Genomic DNA, 16,940 nt, shown 5'->3' on the forward strand with positions numbered 1-16,940 from the left:
GAGTGGCCCTATGACAGCCAGCCTGGTGGCAAATGGGCTTGGGCTTGGGAAAGCTAGTAGCCTCTGCAGCAGTGAGTATTTAAAAAGCTGCATTTTACCAAACAAGTTTTTTTTTTTCACCCAGAGGGACTCAGCATCTATTAACCACAGGACTGGCTGTTGTCAGAGAGGTGGGCCCCCGCAGCACTGAAGCCGTGCACACCATGGCCTTGAGCATTTGGAGAATACATTGAGTCCTCCCCTCTCTTGACAATGTCTTGTAAGATAGCATTGTTTTATTTGTTGTTCCAGCCATGTTAGGGTCCAAGTGCAGGTCTTCTGACCTTAGCACACAGCCAGTGATGAACAGTGGGTCTGGCAACAGCACTGAGACGTAAGGGGCCAGAGACAGAGGCTCAACCTGCAACCATATATGTCTGTCTCCATGGTGTGCCCAACACCAGGAAGGTGAGAACTGTGTCTGCTGTGACTCAGTTCCTTACTGGCCTAATGGGCTTCCTTTGTCTGTCATTTACAGGTGTTAGTTTCTTCTCTTGACCACACCCACAGTTCCTGAAGGGACAGATTATCTTCCCCCATCTTTTGCCTCCAGTTTGGTACTTTGAGGAGATAGTAAGTAAAGATGTAACCAAATTGTTGGGTTATTTTTGTTTTGTTTTGTTTTGTTTTCCTGCCCCTTTCTTCATCCTCTTTCTGAGTGGAAGGCACTCAGACCCCAACATTTTAAAATGTAGTGAGCAAGTTTTATAAACAGTCGATTGGGTATTTCCTAAATATCCTACCAGAATGGATTTAAAGATGTCCCAAGTTTTAACAAAACGTTTGTCATTCTGCCTTAAGCTTTAACTTTTAATTGTGTTTAATTAAAAGATTATAGTACAGCTTTTGCCAATTTTCTTTTACATTTCAATTATGTTTCTGTAGAGTTAATGAAAACATATTTTATGCCCATAAAATTCAATCTCTGGCTAGCTAACCATCCTAAAAGTTGTTATTATTATTTTGCTTTAGTTGAGAAAGAGAAGTGTCCTTTGGATTTTCTGTTGAAAATATATACCAAGAATATAATATGGATAATATGACCAAAAGAAGAGAAACAGAGAAAAGAAAATCACAAGAAAAAGAATTGTGCTGTTCCCTGGAGCCTGGGTGCAGGGCACATTGGCTCACACCAGGCTCTGGAATGGGTGGGATTCTGAGCCAACGTGGATGACTGTCTTATCGGTTCTTACTGCTTTTCCTTTCTCAGCACTCAGAGGAATAAAGAGCAAAAAAACGGTCTAGCTTTGGCAAGAATTAGAATGGCCTTTTCCTATGGATGGAAACGCTTTCCCAAAGTGTGATACCAGCTAGGATACTAGAGCTGCAGATGCCCCTGGGCTCATCCAAGCGGGAATTAGTGTAGGTATTATATAGTTTCAGAGGGATTTTTTTTTTTCCTCCTGAGGGAGACTTGGACAGTCTGCAGCTGATTCCAGGAAAGTCCAGCATTAGAAAGGCCGTGTGTTTTGTGCAAAATGATCAAATACAGATGTTTCCCGGAGTTGACCTGATCAACTGAGACGTCAATAGAGATGGCATAGCCTTCAGCCAGCTGTACCAGGGGGACTCTGTGTTTTGGCAGGAGAGCGTAAATGTATATATAAGGATAAAATGTAACTGACACTTGACGAACATCCATTTTATTGATAAATACATGTTTACTTCCAAAATGTTTTCTACCATGAAGATGCAGTTAAAAAAATATATTGTTGCAGGTTTTGCTGGTACCACAAGGGTATGTAAAATTCTGAAAAAGATGAAGAGCAGAAAGATATTAAAAATGGGTTCAACCTTCTGTCTTCCTGAAATATCAGATTTCATATAAAACTCATCAGCTCAACTAAGTATTAGGCTTGATCAATGGCAGGAAACGAGAGGCTCAAACGCTAATAAATCAGAAACAGATACCCCATTCCTGAGCAGAAAATGGATCACAAACCTGAAAATCGGAAAATCATCCAATGATTTTTTCCATGCATTTGTGTAAAGAAAACAAATTGAGGTGACGGTTGCACCTAAAAACAGGGACAGAGAGTGAAGGGTCTCAAGCACTTAACTCACATTCCAGCTTTAAAACACACCAGGAAAATGAGAAGCACCCAGATTCTTGGAGAAGACTGGACAGGAGGCAAGCTATAGATGGGCGAAGTTAAAATGGCCCAGAGGACTCCTTCAGCCCCTACAAATAACAATGGAAAACAATTTCTACATTTTCTTTTTTAAGTATCTCCTCAGACCTCTGCCCTAACCCTTTGCCATCTAAAATATACATTGTCCACTCTCTAGCCTTGTGCTTTTCAGTATTTAAAAAAAAAATGGATGTAAATGTTTTGTTTACGTAAAAGACAAATCTAGGAAAACACGCAAATCATAAGTTCAGGAGTCCATAAGCTCAGTGAACTTTCGTAAGAAACAAACATCACTATGCCCAGAAACCTGGTGCTGAATAATGGCTGTCCAGCCAAGGGCAACGCTATTCTGGCTGGAAACGCTGGGGTTTTTTGTTGTTGTTTTCTTTAGCTTCATCTAACTGGAACCACTGGGTGTGTGTTCTTGCTTTCCTCAACTTCACATTCTTCTGCGGCTCACCCATGATGGTCGTTGTGTGCTAATTAATATTTCCACTGTGTTATTCTAAATAACAACTGCGTCCACCTTACCATCACAGCCCTGTGGAACTTCTCTGTTCTACAGCGACCGAGTCTGGGCACCAAGACTTAAAAAAAAAAATAACCTCCAAGAGAAATAAGCAAGAATAGACTGTTGTGCTAAAACTTCCCAAATTGACAAGTGTGTAATGATGAGCACATGATCACAAACATCTTTGAAACATCATATTTGTTTTTATTTAATTAAAAGGAAAAGTGCTGCATGCCCAATGCCCGTTCTCTTTCTTTCACCCACCTTCAACAAGAGCCCAGAGAGTGTGGTCCTGCTCTCAGAACGGAAACTGTGAAAACAGAGAGCTAAATTAAATTAGAAAATCCTGGTCTTTGGCAGAACCAAATTTCCCTTCCTTCCTATTTTCCCATCCCACAATCTATCACCTGGAGTAATTAAGACCAGGGACGTATCCTCTTCACTGGATTAACCTTAACTAAATCGTGTTCATTCAACATGTGCCCTTTTGATTAGTCCGAGCAAGCCTGCTGTCTGGGGTACACCCACCTTGTAATTCTACACAGTTAATTAATTTCAGATGAATAGTGAGAGGGTTAAGCTAAATTCCCCTATTAATAAACTATACATCCTTATGTGTGGCAGAGTAGCCTGCGCATTCCCCTTTATTTCCTTGCCTTAAAAAGGCTAAGTTGAGATTAGAGGTGGGGGTGACCCCCACACTACCCATACACACAGCTGTGATTGTGCAAGGTTGGTGAGAGGTCCCCCCCCAACCGCTTCATTATCATAAAGAACAGAACTTAAGGACTGTTGGCAACACACTCTTTTTCTGCCAAGCACAATTTAGAGTGTCCTCCACCTGGACCTTGGTATTTCATTTTTTGGGCACATATTTCAGGTTCTACGTATGGATTATTGGTTATGAAAGTGCAATATTAATGTGACTATTTTTCTGTTCTCAAATACACCCCTTAGAAGCAAAATATTATTAATGGTCTGAAAGCTTTTTCTGATAAACAGCGGTTTGAAGTTATTTGTTTAATCTTCGAATTTAACAGCTCTCAAAAATATAATAAAAAGTTGCCCTCATGGGCATCTCTGACAGCAGAGAAAATTATTATTTTCGGTAGAATAGGACAAATCTGAATGAGCTATAATTTATCTCCCATTAGAAAGATCTAGATTTACAGCCTCGCCTTCAAGCCAAAAAAATTTATGTATCTAGTTTTAGTGACTTAAAAACTACTAGTGATCTGCATAATTGTACATAGTTTCCCAGTAGTTTTTATAGACTATGAGCCAACTCCACGAGGTCGGTTACATTCAGGGAGTTTCAGAGACTGATATTTAGGGAATAAAACCAATATGGCTGTTAGTTTTGTGTGTTGTCTTAGAAGGAGTAATGGCTCTGTAGAACTAAATGCCTGACTTGACAAAGCCTAATTTACATCTTTTAACAGGGTTTTAAAAGGTCCCTGAAGTTTTGTGTAGAAGATCATTTAAGAAACCATATAGACAACTCACCAATATCTTCAGAGATTAAGACCAGGATATTCTAATTTTATTTCCTAGATTATGTTCTAAAATGACTTTGAAAGAAGTACTTGTGCAACTGTCAGAATTCTGCAGCTTTAGAATATTTAACACCGAAATTTGTATGCTTTTTTTTCAACAGCCACGAATTTCCTAGCTGTTAAATATTCTTATAAGTTAAGTAAGGAGAATAAGCCTTAATAATTCACAGTTAAATCAACAGATTGTAGACTTTACATATTGTTTTACTAATTGCTTATTTGTGAAATTTCTCAAAATGGCGAAGGCATTTGATTAATTGAGTGCAAATATTAAATAATTAGGGCTGATGACATGCATGCTGATAGACACACCGTTTTCCTGGGCCATCGGGGGATGCCTGGTCAGGATTGCATTTACGTTCTCCATGCGAGGCGGGGCTCACAGACATTTTCACTCAGGAAACCGTATTCCTGTCCACCTTCCCTAAAACCAGATCCTTCATTTGACCCTTTAGAAGAACACAAACCCAAGTAATTTGAATCAGCCCACACCTGCACCAGCTTCCAAAATATCCTAATATATACAGCACATCTCATTCCGGAGCACTCCACGGCGGCTCAAAAGGACAATTTATTCCCCTAAGGAACAAAATACTGACAACGCTGTTTGTTTTCTTTGGGGTTCCAGGAAAGCTGAGATAGTATCCTGAAAGGGAAGCTGTGCTTGGCCCTTTGTGATTCAGATTTACTATGCAAATCAATACCTATTTTTTTTCCGGGATTGAAAGAAGTATCCTCTCAGTGGGACTTCGTCTTCCTTTAGCTTGGTTCTGTTTTGCCGGGTTTGTTGCACAAGCACAAACCTTAGAGCGTTGTTGACGGTGTTGTTTATGGGATCAGCAAGAGTTCCCTCAGAGGGAAAGTCACCGTACGCCCCTGGCTGTTTGCTGTAAGGAAATCTTTTAGCTTAATTTTGCACTTTGAACCAAAAAATGAAAGGTCCTGAGACAGTGAGCAGTGCCCAGCCGTGTCCAGCGCTCTCATCACCGGCGTTTAATTGCTATGTGCCTCTTACTTGTGTTGACCTTTTAAAATGAGACTTACGCCAATAAATTCGAGTTCTTGCTCTTGCTTACGACCAGCTTCCGGGTCCTGCCAGGTCTGCAGAAAAGGATGGTTTGGATAGCCCTTCGCTATACTATGAAGCTATTCACCACTTAGGGTTAACCTCGCTCTTTGGGCTGTCCCATCTCCTGGCCAGGCAAAAGGTTCTCTGCTCTAATGCGGGTCGCCTGGGGCCAGTTTGCTCTCCCGCGATCGGAATGCCCTATCCCCCTCTACTGCTGGGAACCTGACTGAAATTGTCTGAAGCCGGTGGCATTTCCGCGCAGAAGAAAAGGCGAGCAGGCGAGGTGGGTGCAGGTGCTGGGGAGTGGTTCAGTCAGAGCCCGGGGGCAGAGCGGCCCCCGCAGGGCGTGGAGCCCGCCTGGCGCACGTGGCTCCGGGTCGGCTGCTGTAGAGACCCGAGGCCAGGGATCTACCGCAGTGGGTGCCGCCAGTCGGATCCCGGCTCCCAGCGCCGCGCGGGCTGGGAGGGAAGCGGGGGATGCTCGGCAGGGACCCGGGGAACTCTGGCCTGGCGGTTGCGGGCGACGGAAAAGAACCTAGAAGCACCGGGAGCCGGCGGACGAAGGTGGTAAAACCGGTGCTGGAGGCAGTCATCGACTCCAGGGTCAGGCCCCACTGCTCAGCGCTTCTCCGGAGGCAGAGAAGAGACCCCGAGCCCTGGGGCGGGGGTGGTGCAAGGTCCTGCGGCAGACGCGGGCTATCCCCAGTGTTTGTGCAGCTGGGATCTCGGTCAACCCCCCGAGTGACCTGAGTGGCACCGGCGGGGGTGGGCAAAGGGAGGGTGAGAGAGGAGGGTAGGGAGACCAAAAGGTTGTGAGTGGTGCGGTCCAGGCTGGAGGTGGGGGTTACAGATCGTTGAGGTCACTGGGAGTCGCCCTCGGGGAAGATCTAACAAGGGAAGCGCGCACAGTTCCCTTCTCCCAGTTTTTCTGCAGGCTCTCCGGCTGCGGACCCGAGGGTGGCTGGGTTCCCAGGGTTTCTAGCTGCTGGGCAGTTTCGTTGCGCCCAGCCGCCTGTCCCGGGCTCCACCTCTTGGTAGCCTCGGGCTTACAAAGTTCAGGACACCTTCATCGGTTCTGCAATCTCGGTGTCCGGCTCCACGCTGTCGCGCCCAAGATTCCAGGTCTGGAGTGATTCGGTGACTGGCTGCCCTGGCCCTGCGCCGGGCGAGCCAAGCCTCCCCGCAGTCCCTGTGCGAGCAGGCTAGGTCTGTGACTGTCCCAGCCAGGCCTGACAGTCTACCCTGGGGCGGCCGGGCTAGATCAACCACAGCCTCTGAGGAAGAAGTAGCGAGGCCCACCGGGTGGTGGGCGGCCGAAATCATCGAACTGTTTTCAAACCCAGGGCCTTTCAAGTCGGTGTCCACCCCATCCCCTGCCATGTTACTGCCTGTGGCACACTCGCCTGTGCAGGGGAGGACCTGTGAGTGGAGAGGCCGCCCTCCTTGGGGTCTCTGTCTGTCACATCTGCATTTATTTAAAGCTCAGCTGGTGGTCCTCGGTTTCAGGAATGCCAATTGTGGGCCTAGCCCAGGACTTTTTGAGATTTGTGTTGATTAGTGAGTTGTCCTAGAGGTTGTGCTGCGGAAATTTCCCCAACCTTCCTGCTAACCTAGGGCCCAGTGATTCCCACGGCACCGAATTGCTGAATGTATCAGAGAACAGAGAACCTAATTTCGAGAACATTCTGTGTGTATGGACACTGACCATTGCCCTTGTGTTCATAAATAATACAGACCCCAGATCTCTGGAGATTCCCTCGCTGAGTCAGAGAAGGTGGTCTGTACAGCCTAATATTGGGTAATGTACCTTTTTCTGTGTGAAACTAAGAAATATTTATTGGTACAAGTCTATACCTGGGAGAGCTTGGCCTATCTTGCTCAAAATAGTACACAGGGCATCAAAACGCGTGAGCAACTTGCATTGGAGAGGCAACCCTGGCAGAAAAGGTACAAGTTCATCAGCGAAAAGTAAGCTGATTTTCAAATATTGAAACTCTTGGGGTGGCAGAGAAGACTGGAAAAAATTTTTTTGTTCTAAAAATTTGGTCTGATTTTGCCTTCGGGCTTGGTATAATTAAGGGTGAAAATAAGAGCCCTCTTTATTTCTCTTGCTTATGGAGAAAAGTTGTTTTAGTAATCCGGGAAAGAGGAGCCGTGGGCTGAGTCAGCAAAAACGCGGCACTGGGCCAGTTCAGCTCAATAATACTGGTATGTGTAATGCACACACTCAATATACCTTTGTGGAAATAATCAAAAATATATTGGGATTTTCGCGGCTTATGCCGTGCCTGCAAAGCCCCCTGGGAGCAGAGACGCCGGAGTGAATGAGAGTAGTGTCTCTGATACATGGAATGTGTTCTGAACACATAACAAGTGTTAGATCCCACAACTGTATTTAACATGGGAACAAACAAGAAACACAATTCTCAACACAAAATTTAGTTTGTTTCTTTCCAAATGGTCATGTTGCACACTGCTTAAACATCGTCTCCGCCCATGTTTCTGGGGCAAGAGTTCAAGGTGGCTCCAGTGGATGAAATCTTTTTTTTTTTATTTTAATTTTTGCATCAATAAAGTTGTTTCTCCAAAATGTCTTCTTAAAAGGCTCCTGGTAGACCCCTGGTAGAACTCTGCTGACCTGCTGAGCATGCTTGCATGAGACAAATACGTGTATTTTAAAATTGCTTAGAGGAAGTAACTTGTTTGGAAAGATTGCTTTTAGCTGTTCAAGTGTTAACCGGAGTTTGACAACTGAGAGGGTTTCCACTGTGAATGGAAAGTTTACACAGAATCTTCAGGAACTGAGCGTCAGTATTTCTGGGAATCCTCTCCACTGCTCTCGTCCTTACAGCAGAGCTGCAATGGGTGTGACTTTTAAAAAACCTAGCATATTCCATAAAGAAGCAGCCTAAAACTTCTGCTTCATTTGTTTCTTCGATCACTTCAAAACTTCAATTAGTCACCAAGTACAAGCATGGGGCTTCAATCATTTAGGATATAGCTGATTTTAAGTTGTTTCAGCATAATGTAAAAACATCAGAATGCAAAGTGAAAAATTTGGTCTGTCACCCAGCTTCCAAATGTTTGGTACTGTATAGACAAAACATCAGAATGACTGGATTTTTTTCTCTCTCTCTCCACAATCCAGATGGTTTAGTGCCTGGCGCTTCCATAAGGAAAAGTAGTTTCCTTTCTCTGAAGGCCACATCCTACCGTGGGTGTCCCACATAGGGCATGGTTTGCACTTTTTCAGACTCCAGAATGGCCTTTGGAACGCAGCAGAGTGATCAGTAAGGCTGAGGGGAGAACAGAATGGGATCATGAAAGAGAAAGAATTTTGTTCAGTGGGAGAATGGTGTGCCTAACAGGACACCGTTCTCCAAAACCCTGTCTGTGGCATCCCATGATCTTAAATAGGTAAAGCACAGCATCAGGCAGCAGGTTGTGTGGTTTGTATTTGCCTGGGGTGCCAGAGTCCGGCCTCTTCTCTCCATCATTCTTTGTGGACCATTCTCGAACAGGGACATGATACAGCATTAAACCATGCATGAACATTATGTGGATAGAACAGGTGTAACTCTGTATTAAATAAGGAGTGTGGGGGGGAAGGAGAGAGAGAAAGAGAGACAGAGAGACAGAGAGAGAGAGAGAGAGAGAGAGAGAGAGAGAATATAATCAAAGAAAAAGAGGCCATAAGTTTGAAAGATAGTGAAGGGGCACACATGGGAAGGGTTACCAGGAGGAAAGGGAAGGGAGAATGATGTAATTATATTTTAATTTTAAAAAACTAAAAAAAATACAATAACAACAACAACAAAAACACAAACCTATTAAACAGCAAAGCCTGCTAAGGACTGGCGCTTTGGGTGGGAGCAGGGTTCTGTCTGAAAAGGCAGCAGTTTGGTGAATAATACTTGAAGTCCAGCACCAACAAGCAGACCTCACAGAGGTCAGCATGTTTTACAGAGCTGTTAAGCTGGAGTGTGACGGCCGGCAGCAACATTGCGTTCCTTTCTCCAAAGTCCTGGAGATGTAAGAACAGAGGAAGAACTGTCCCAAGTCTCTCTGCCGCTTGAGGAACCCGGGTCCTGATGGCTGTCCACAGCACTGCCCTGGCAGATGAAATCAGAGCAGAATGGATTCCAGGCTGCTTGTCGGCCTCACTCGCTCTCCCTGTAAGACACTGTTTAGATAAGGAAGGCTAGCGTATCATAAAACCCAGCCCTTGACAGTTGCTGAAAGAAAAGCATTCAATGTACATGGCCGTCCTACAGCTACGGTTCTGAGCCTTGGATAGTAAGAGGCAACATTTATACTGGCCCCAACCAATTTTTCAAAAATAGTTTACAGGGAACTAGTAGAATTTCATGGGTACACATGTTGAGTACTTAAGAGATTGCAGAGTCAAATGGGAATCTTTAGCACCATATAAAACAGAATCCCTTTTATTTTTTCTGGATTGCTATAATTGGATATTTTAATGGCTCTCTCTCTCTCTCTTTCTCTCTCTCTCTCTTACATGTGGTGTGTGTGTGTGTGTGTGTGTGTGTGTGTGTGTTCCTGCACTTGAATACTAAAATGTCAGAACTGAGCCAGTGAGACAGCACAGAGGCCAAGGCCAGGCCAAGATGATGCTTGTTGCCAAGCCTGATGCCAAGTTAGATCCCAGTGTCCCACACAGTGAAAAGAAAGAATTGACTCTGTTAACCTCTGACCTCCAGATGCCCTGCCCACACAATGTAATAAAAATTTAAAATAAGTAAATCAAAGGACAGAAGTGGAACAGACCGAGAGTGTATTTAGCTTTCTTTTGCTCTCTTATGGATAAGTAAATTAGGGAGCCAAAATCTGAACTTATCTAAGGGCTAATGTAACTTAGAGGAAAGGTCAGAAATAAACTGGCTTGGTTCCAGCTGTGACTCAGAGTCAGGGCAGCCGGCCTTCGGAATCTTCGCAAGCTCCGCCTGCGGCATCCAAGAATCGGACAGCCATCGCTATGGTTAGAAACTGCTCCAAAAGATTCGCTCGTTAGTTACTTAGTTAGAACACTGAAAAAAGCCAGCACGGAGCAGTGTTTCCCCCTCTTTGCCTCTGGAGTAAGAGACTATTGCAAAAACAGAGCCAATAAAACTGCTTCTTCAACCGTTTGGACAGTGGTCTCAATAGGGCAGAAGACAGCAGCCTTTATAGTGAACTTGCAGTGTTTGGAAGAATGGCATGTGCAGAATGTCCCATTCATTTTTCTCTGAACATAACAAAGCAAGTGACTTTAGTGGAGGAGGGGAAAAGGGACAGCTACCGCCACCTAGGAAGACATAGGTGTCAGGGGCACTTCACCCAAGCTGGAGCATCCTCACGCCCTACTCCTGCTGCCTCAGCAAAGAGTGGGAGGAGGAAGGATAGAACGGGACAAGTCGGGGAGATGCTCTGTAGACAAAAATGTAGTACAGGAACGGCACATCCCTGAATTTGACGTTAAGGTAGCTCACTTAGTCCTTCATGGTAGGACCAGGGAATAGACTTACACAGATTGTTACCACACAGTTTCATATTCAATTTTATATTTTAGTCAATGTTTTTAAAAGTTTGCTTGTTTGTTTGAGCTAAGCTTTTGCTATGTAGCCCAGTCGGCCTAGAACTTGCTATCTAGACCGGGCTGGCTTCAAACTCACAGAGATCTACCTGCATCTGTCCCTCGCCGAGTGCTGGCATTAAAGCTGCTCACCTCCATGCTCGGCATATTCAATGTCAAGGAGAACCTAGGGACATCGCCTTTAGGGGAGAATGGCGGCTGTTTCCCATGAGTCTGGGCTCAATGCAAAGGAGCTTACTAATTAGAAGACATGAGGGTGAAATCAAGACCCAGTGCTCGGAGTAGAGACAAAAGAATAGTCACGTTTTGATTGGCTTGGAGGGAGGTGGTCCTGGCAAGGGTTTTTCTTCAAGCTAATTCCGGGTCAGTGCCCTCTAAGAAGCAGGATCCGGTCAGAATCTGGGGAGGAGGATGCCAGAAGAGGTCTGTCAAACTGTATTTTTCTTTTGAGATGCTCAGGAAAGTGACCAGAGCAGCAGAAGTTAAACCAAACAAAACCCGTGGGCCTGCTTATCTCTTTAATTCACTCCCCCAAACAGATCATCATTCGGGCTATTCCCCTGAAGTCAAGCATGAAATCTATTTAGCTAGATAGCTACCCATTTCCTCTGACCTGAGAAAGAGATGCCCTATTCTTTTAGAATCTCCGGAATGCCAGAATCCAGGAAAAACTGAAGCCACATGCTCTGGCCCACAGAGAGTCCCCCACCCTCACCCTTGAATGCCAAAGGCACCAAGCAGTGGACAGAGTAGGCTTTCAGCTGCTCCCATCCCAGGCATGCACCCACCAGGTCATCAGCGTGGCTCGCCCACTCATTTGAAATGGCTGTGGGTTTCAGAGGACCCTTGAGCTGTTTTCTTTAACCCTCTCTTATAATTTTACCCAGAGTCCTTTGCCAATTTTGAAAACATTATGGACTTTCTCAGAGTAAAGTGTATGACAGGATACATTATAGTAAAAATAAGTTACCAATATAGCTTTAGAAGAAAATTTGTGATCTGGTGCCTGTATTATAGTTGCTTCTTTATTAGCAGGCTAAATACAGAAATCTAGCAATGCATCTAACATCTGTAATATAGAAATTATGGCACGCGTGACTGACAGTTTAAAATAATGATAATATGCTATGATAATGCTCTCCGTTGCTGACCAAGTTGCAGGCATTGCTTTGCGGCATTGTTTTGCTACCGGGGCTTGTTCACATCCAGCGGAAAGAAATGTGAACTTTTAAACGAGGTTTGCAGAAAGGAGGATGCACATTTTCCACAACAAACTTTTGGGCTTCTGCTGTGCCTTGGTCATTAGAAAACTCCTCGGGAGGAGGAAGAGCCCTTCTAAGTGAGCCTTAGAGGTAGGCAATGCGACCACACAGACTTGATTGGATGATGCTGGACCCAAACGTGGAGTATAAATATTGAGCCTGTGCTATAAGATCTTGTCACTAAGGTGGAAGTAACTCCATATTGTAAACCCTGCATTGCTGCGAGCTCCTGAAGCATTCTGTTGCATGGAAGACACTCTAGGTGGTGTCAGCATCGCTTGTCCCAGCAGCAAGTGGGAAACAGAGCCACGAGGGACTCGATAAGAAAGTTCGAACATACTGAAAGAGCCCAGCGTGGGCTCAGCTGAAAAGTGAGCTTTGAAGAGCTAGGGAAGGAGATGGGCGTACTACCCAACAGGCAAGGCCTTTCCCCTGGGCCAGAGCACAGCTCCATCCTTCAAGTCCTGTCTGTCTAGGTACCAGTCAGAAAAAGAGAACAGCTCTCCTGCAGAGAAAAGCCTCAGCCTCTGCTGCCCCGCAGGGATCCCAAGTGGAAGAACTTCTCTGAGGAGAGCAGCGCTGCCAGAGGAGAGAGGGCAGACAAGTCAGAGCAGCTGCAGCCTGGGAGCAGAGGCATGGAGATGACCCTGCAGGAGGTCTGACTGCCCCGCAGGACTGTCTTTCTGAGGGTAGGCAAGGTAATAGCTGATGACTGGAACCTTCTCTCTGATGGAAAATTTCCATTCTTCAACAGAAATCATTTGGGAAATGAAAAGCAAGCCATAAGCGAGGAGAAAACAAAATGACATATACATCGGACAGAAGATTCTTTCCCAGATTATGTAAAGAGCTCTTATAAATAAAAAACAAAAAGACAAAGACAAAAAAAAGGAACATAAAGTTTATTGGTAACCATGAAACTCAAGAGGAGTTTCTTAAAAGAGGGTGACTGTTGTGGGTCGCTCTGGTGCATTGCTATCAAGACTTTAAAGTGGGTGAAGCCATCGGATTCACTGGTACACACATCACATAAGAGCTAAAACTAAGAACAATCATATGCAAGTCTTGGAAAGCTGACGAACACACGCCCACAAACTGTGTGAGTGAAAGTGCGACTAGACACTGGTGTAAAATATAAAATACACTCATTTACCACATTCTTCATGATATCAGCTTAGAAACAAGCAACCCAAAATACAGTCTATTTATACCATGAAGTATCATACAACACCAAAACCAGATAAACTGTCACTGCCCAGAAAGTGGATGAAACTCAGAAGGCGGTGAACCTCACAGACAAATTGCAGAGCAGAAGGAGCCAGAGGCTGGAGCGCACAGTCTGCTTCCTTCCAGACATATTGAGGACAAGAACATGTAGGACAAATTTGTGGTGAGGGAGGTCAGAACAGAACTCACCTTGACAGGGCTGGGTATCGATTGGGAGGAGCTGCAAGGGCACCTTCTGTGGTGGAGAACTGTAAATATTATTGACTTGGAAGAGCGATTTTCAAGCAGAGGCCAGCAAAAGTGGCCTGTGGTATATGGATTCTCTCCTGCTCACTGAGGTTTTGTGTTACAAAGATTATACTCAGGTCATATGCGTTAAGTAGGCACAAGGGAAAGCTGCAGACATGTAGATTTCTATAACAGATAGACCAGAGATACGCTTGTTAAAAATATACAAAGGGCTGGAGATGTACTTTGCAAAAGAGGACAGACAAATGGACAGACAAATGGACAGAAAGCACAAGGCAAGGTGTCTGAAAAAAAATGTGAATAAAAATAAATACCCGATGCTAACACATCCCCGTGAAAGTGACTCCAGTGCAGGTAGCTAGCTAGCACCCTGGGCAATGGGGCTCTCTTATGCTGCTACTGGGACCACAAAGTGGTGTAGTCAAATTGGAGGCTTACTGCGCTCACTGAAGCTGAACAGGTGTCTGTCAGGCGAGGCTCTTGGCTGGTTTAGGAACCAGAATAGGCGCTTCTAGGGCAGAATAATAAAATATGGTAAGATAAAACAAAATTATCACATGGAAACTGGACAAAACAAACAAACAGAAGGATAAGAGCCCAAGAGAAGGCACAAGAATCAGAGACCCACTCCTTTGTACACTCAGGAGTCCCATAGAAACCCTAAGCTGGAAGCCATATATGTATAGAGGACCGGATGCAGACCACGCAGACCTGTGCATGCTGCCTGAGTCTCTATGAGCTCATACAAGCTTTGGTCATGATGAGTTAAAGGGTTTCGTTTCCTCCTGTCCTCGATCCCCTCTTACACTCTGTCTCCTCTTCCACGGGGTTTCCTAAGCCCTAGAGGGAGGGCTTTGATGATGACATCCTGTTTAGGGCTCAGTGTTCCAAGGTCTCTCACTTTGGGTCTCCATTGCCCTAGCACATTTTGCAAGCAGGACACCATTGCCAATCAGAGGTTTGTAGCTGGACTGTGTTTCTGTTTCTCTTTTGAGAGTGTGCAGGTACTTTCCGTAAAAAGATGATAGAACTGAAGGGTGAAGTGGGCCCCAGTCATCTTCCTGCTCGGTGAGATGTACAGGGGTTGTTTTCAGCAATGGGGCCTTGGTATCAATTTGCAGAGAGCAAACTATTGCCTTGGCAGAAGCCTGGGTTGTTTGGGGATTCCCATGGCACCCCTCTGGCCAACAACTCAATTAGATGTAACCCAATCCTGGCATCGGAAGCTTTACCCGGTGACAAGAGGTGTCCAGTTGGGGCTTGCTCTTCCTCTGATTTGGCTATTTCAGTTAGATCATCTTCACATATGCATATATTTTAGGAAGTTTCTACTGTATTAGGAGTTTATGCTGCTTCTCAAATGTTAGATGTTTCTCCCCTCATTCCCTCTCCCATCCCCTCTCCTCCCCCTCACTAGATCCTTCCAGTCCAGCACCAATCCATGCATAATTCTGTTTCCTTCTCCTAAGGACATCTGTCTGTTCCCTCTAGTCCCTAACTGTACCTGCTCTCCGTGGTTCCATGACTGTAGCTTGGTTACCATCAATTTAGTAACTAATATTTACATATAACTTAATATGCACCATATTTCTCCTTCTGGATCTCAGCTCACTTAGGATGATTTTTTTTCTGAACTAAAATCCTTTTACCTAGAAATTTCATGTCAGGAATTTTTTTTTTTAACAACTGAGTAATACTCCATTGTGTAAATGTACCACATTTCCTTTATCCATTCTTCCATTGGTGGACATCTAACTCATGTCCGATTTCTGGCGATGATGAACAGAACAGCCGTGAGCATAATTGAGCAAGTGTTTCTGGGCTAGGATGAATTGTCCTTTGGGTGTATGCTCAAGATCCAGTGGAGACCCCATCTTCCTGAGGAATCACCACACTGGTTTCCATAGTGACTGTACAAGTTAGCACTCCCACCAGCAATGAAGAAGTGTTCCCCTCTCTCACATCCTCACCAGCATGAGTGGTCACCTGTGTTACTAATCTTAGCTATTCTGATGGGTGTAGGATAAAAACCCCAAATAGTTTTGATTTACATTTCCCTGGTGGCTAAGGATATTGAATATTTTTCAGTTTTTCTCAGCTCTTTTGAGTTTCCTCTGTTGAGAATTCTCTATTTAGATCTGTAGCCCATTTTAAAATTAGATTGCTTGTTTTCTTGATATCTTTTTGTTGTTGTTGTTCTTTATAGATTTTGGACAGTGGCCCTCTATTGGATGTGTAGTTGGCAAAAAAAAAAAAAAAGTGTTCCCCATTCTTTAGCCTGCAGCTTTGTTGGCTACGCGTGAGGTCCCGTTTACTGATGGCTGATCTTAGTGCCTGTTCTATCTGTGTTCTGCTCAGGAAGTTGTCTCCTGTGCCAAAGAGTTCAGGGTTATCCCCCACTTTTTCCTTCTATCAAGTTCAGGGTATCTGGCTCTTTATTGAGGTCTTTGTTCCGTTTGGACTTGAGTTTGTACTGGGTGATAAGTATGGATCTATCTGCATTCTTCTACATGCAGTCAGTTCACTAGCATCATTTGTTGATGTTTTATTTTGCTTTCACCAGGCAGTTGCTACCGAAACTAACCAGACTGTGCCTGTTTTGTCATGCTAGGGGCCATGTTCATGTTCATGGCTCATGTTACTATCTAAGGCCATGTGGATGTCTGTTGTATGTGTTGCTGCCAGGGGGCCATGTTGATATGAGTGGCCTGTGCTTCCACCTGAGGCTATAATGATGTCCATGGTACTGGCTGCCTCTGAGGGCCTTGACTGGATCCATTTTCTGACTACAGGTAGGTGCTGTGTTCATGGTCTGTGCTGTCCCCAGAAATCATCTGGAGGCTCGTGCTCCATGCTCCTGCTGACTGTGAAGAACAAGGAGGTCACTTTTGCTGTGATATTGATGACTGCAGACACACAGTTGAGAGGGAGAGGCATGGAAGGCTTCCGTGTCAATCCCTACCTCTCCCCCAACCCTTAGACAGGAAGCTATCAAAAGGAAGTCTTTAACAGTATGGCTGGGATGCTCTCCACAATTGATGGCTTCTGGAGTGGGTATGGAAGGGGAAGCCTCAGTTCTATTTAAGGGGCATGCCACTGATCTTATATCTTCTGTCTTCCAGTCTGTTTACATGATAGAATACACATATTGATTTACATATGTTGAACCATTCCTGCATCTCTGAGATGAAGCCTACTTCATTGCAGTAGGTGACTTTTTTTTAATGTGTTAAGTATGTCTGCAATTATTTTACTTTGAATATTTGCATCTATGCTCATCACAGTGTGTACATATATCAAAA

At 44.6% G+C, this 16,940-nt stretch overlaps 1 long non-coding RNA gene across 1 annotated transcript; it reads right to left on the bottom strand.

The window, feature by feature from the left end:
• Positions 1-1,706: 1,706 nt before the first annotated feature.
• On the bottom strand, positions 1,707-6,680 carry LOC143443933 (uncharacterized). Its single transcript, XR_013113384.1, has 3 exons — positions 2,947-6,680; positions 2,104-2,221; positions 1,707-1,789 (listed from the first exon to the last, which is right to left on the bottom strand). It is a non-coding gene; the product is annotated as an uncharacterized LOC143443933 (long non-coding RNA).
• Between the last annotated feature and the right edge of the window lie 10,260 nt (positions 6,681-16,940).

Source organism: Arvicanthis niloticus, chromosome 11 (assembly GCF_011762505.2).
Source record: "Arvicanthis niloticus isolate mArvNil1 chromosome 11, mArvNil1.pat.X, whole genome shotgun sequence".
NCBI lineage: Eukaryota > Metazoa > Chordata > Mammalia > Rodentia > Muridae > Arvicanthis > Arvicanthis niloticus.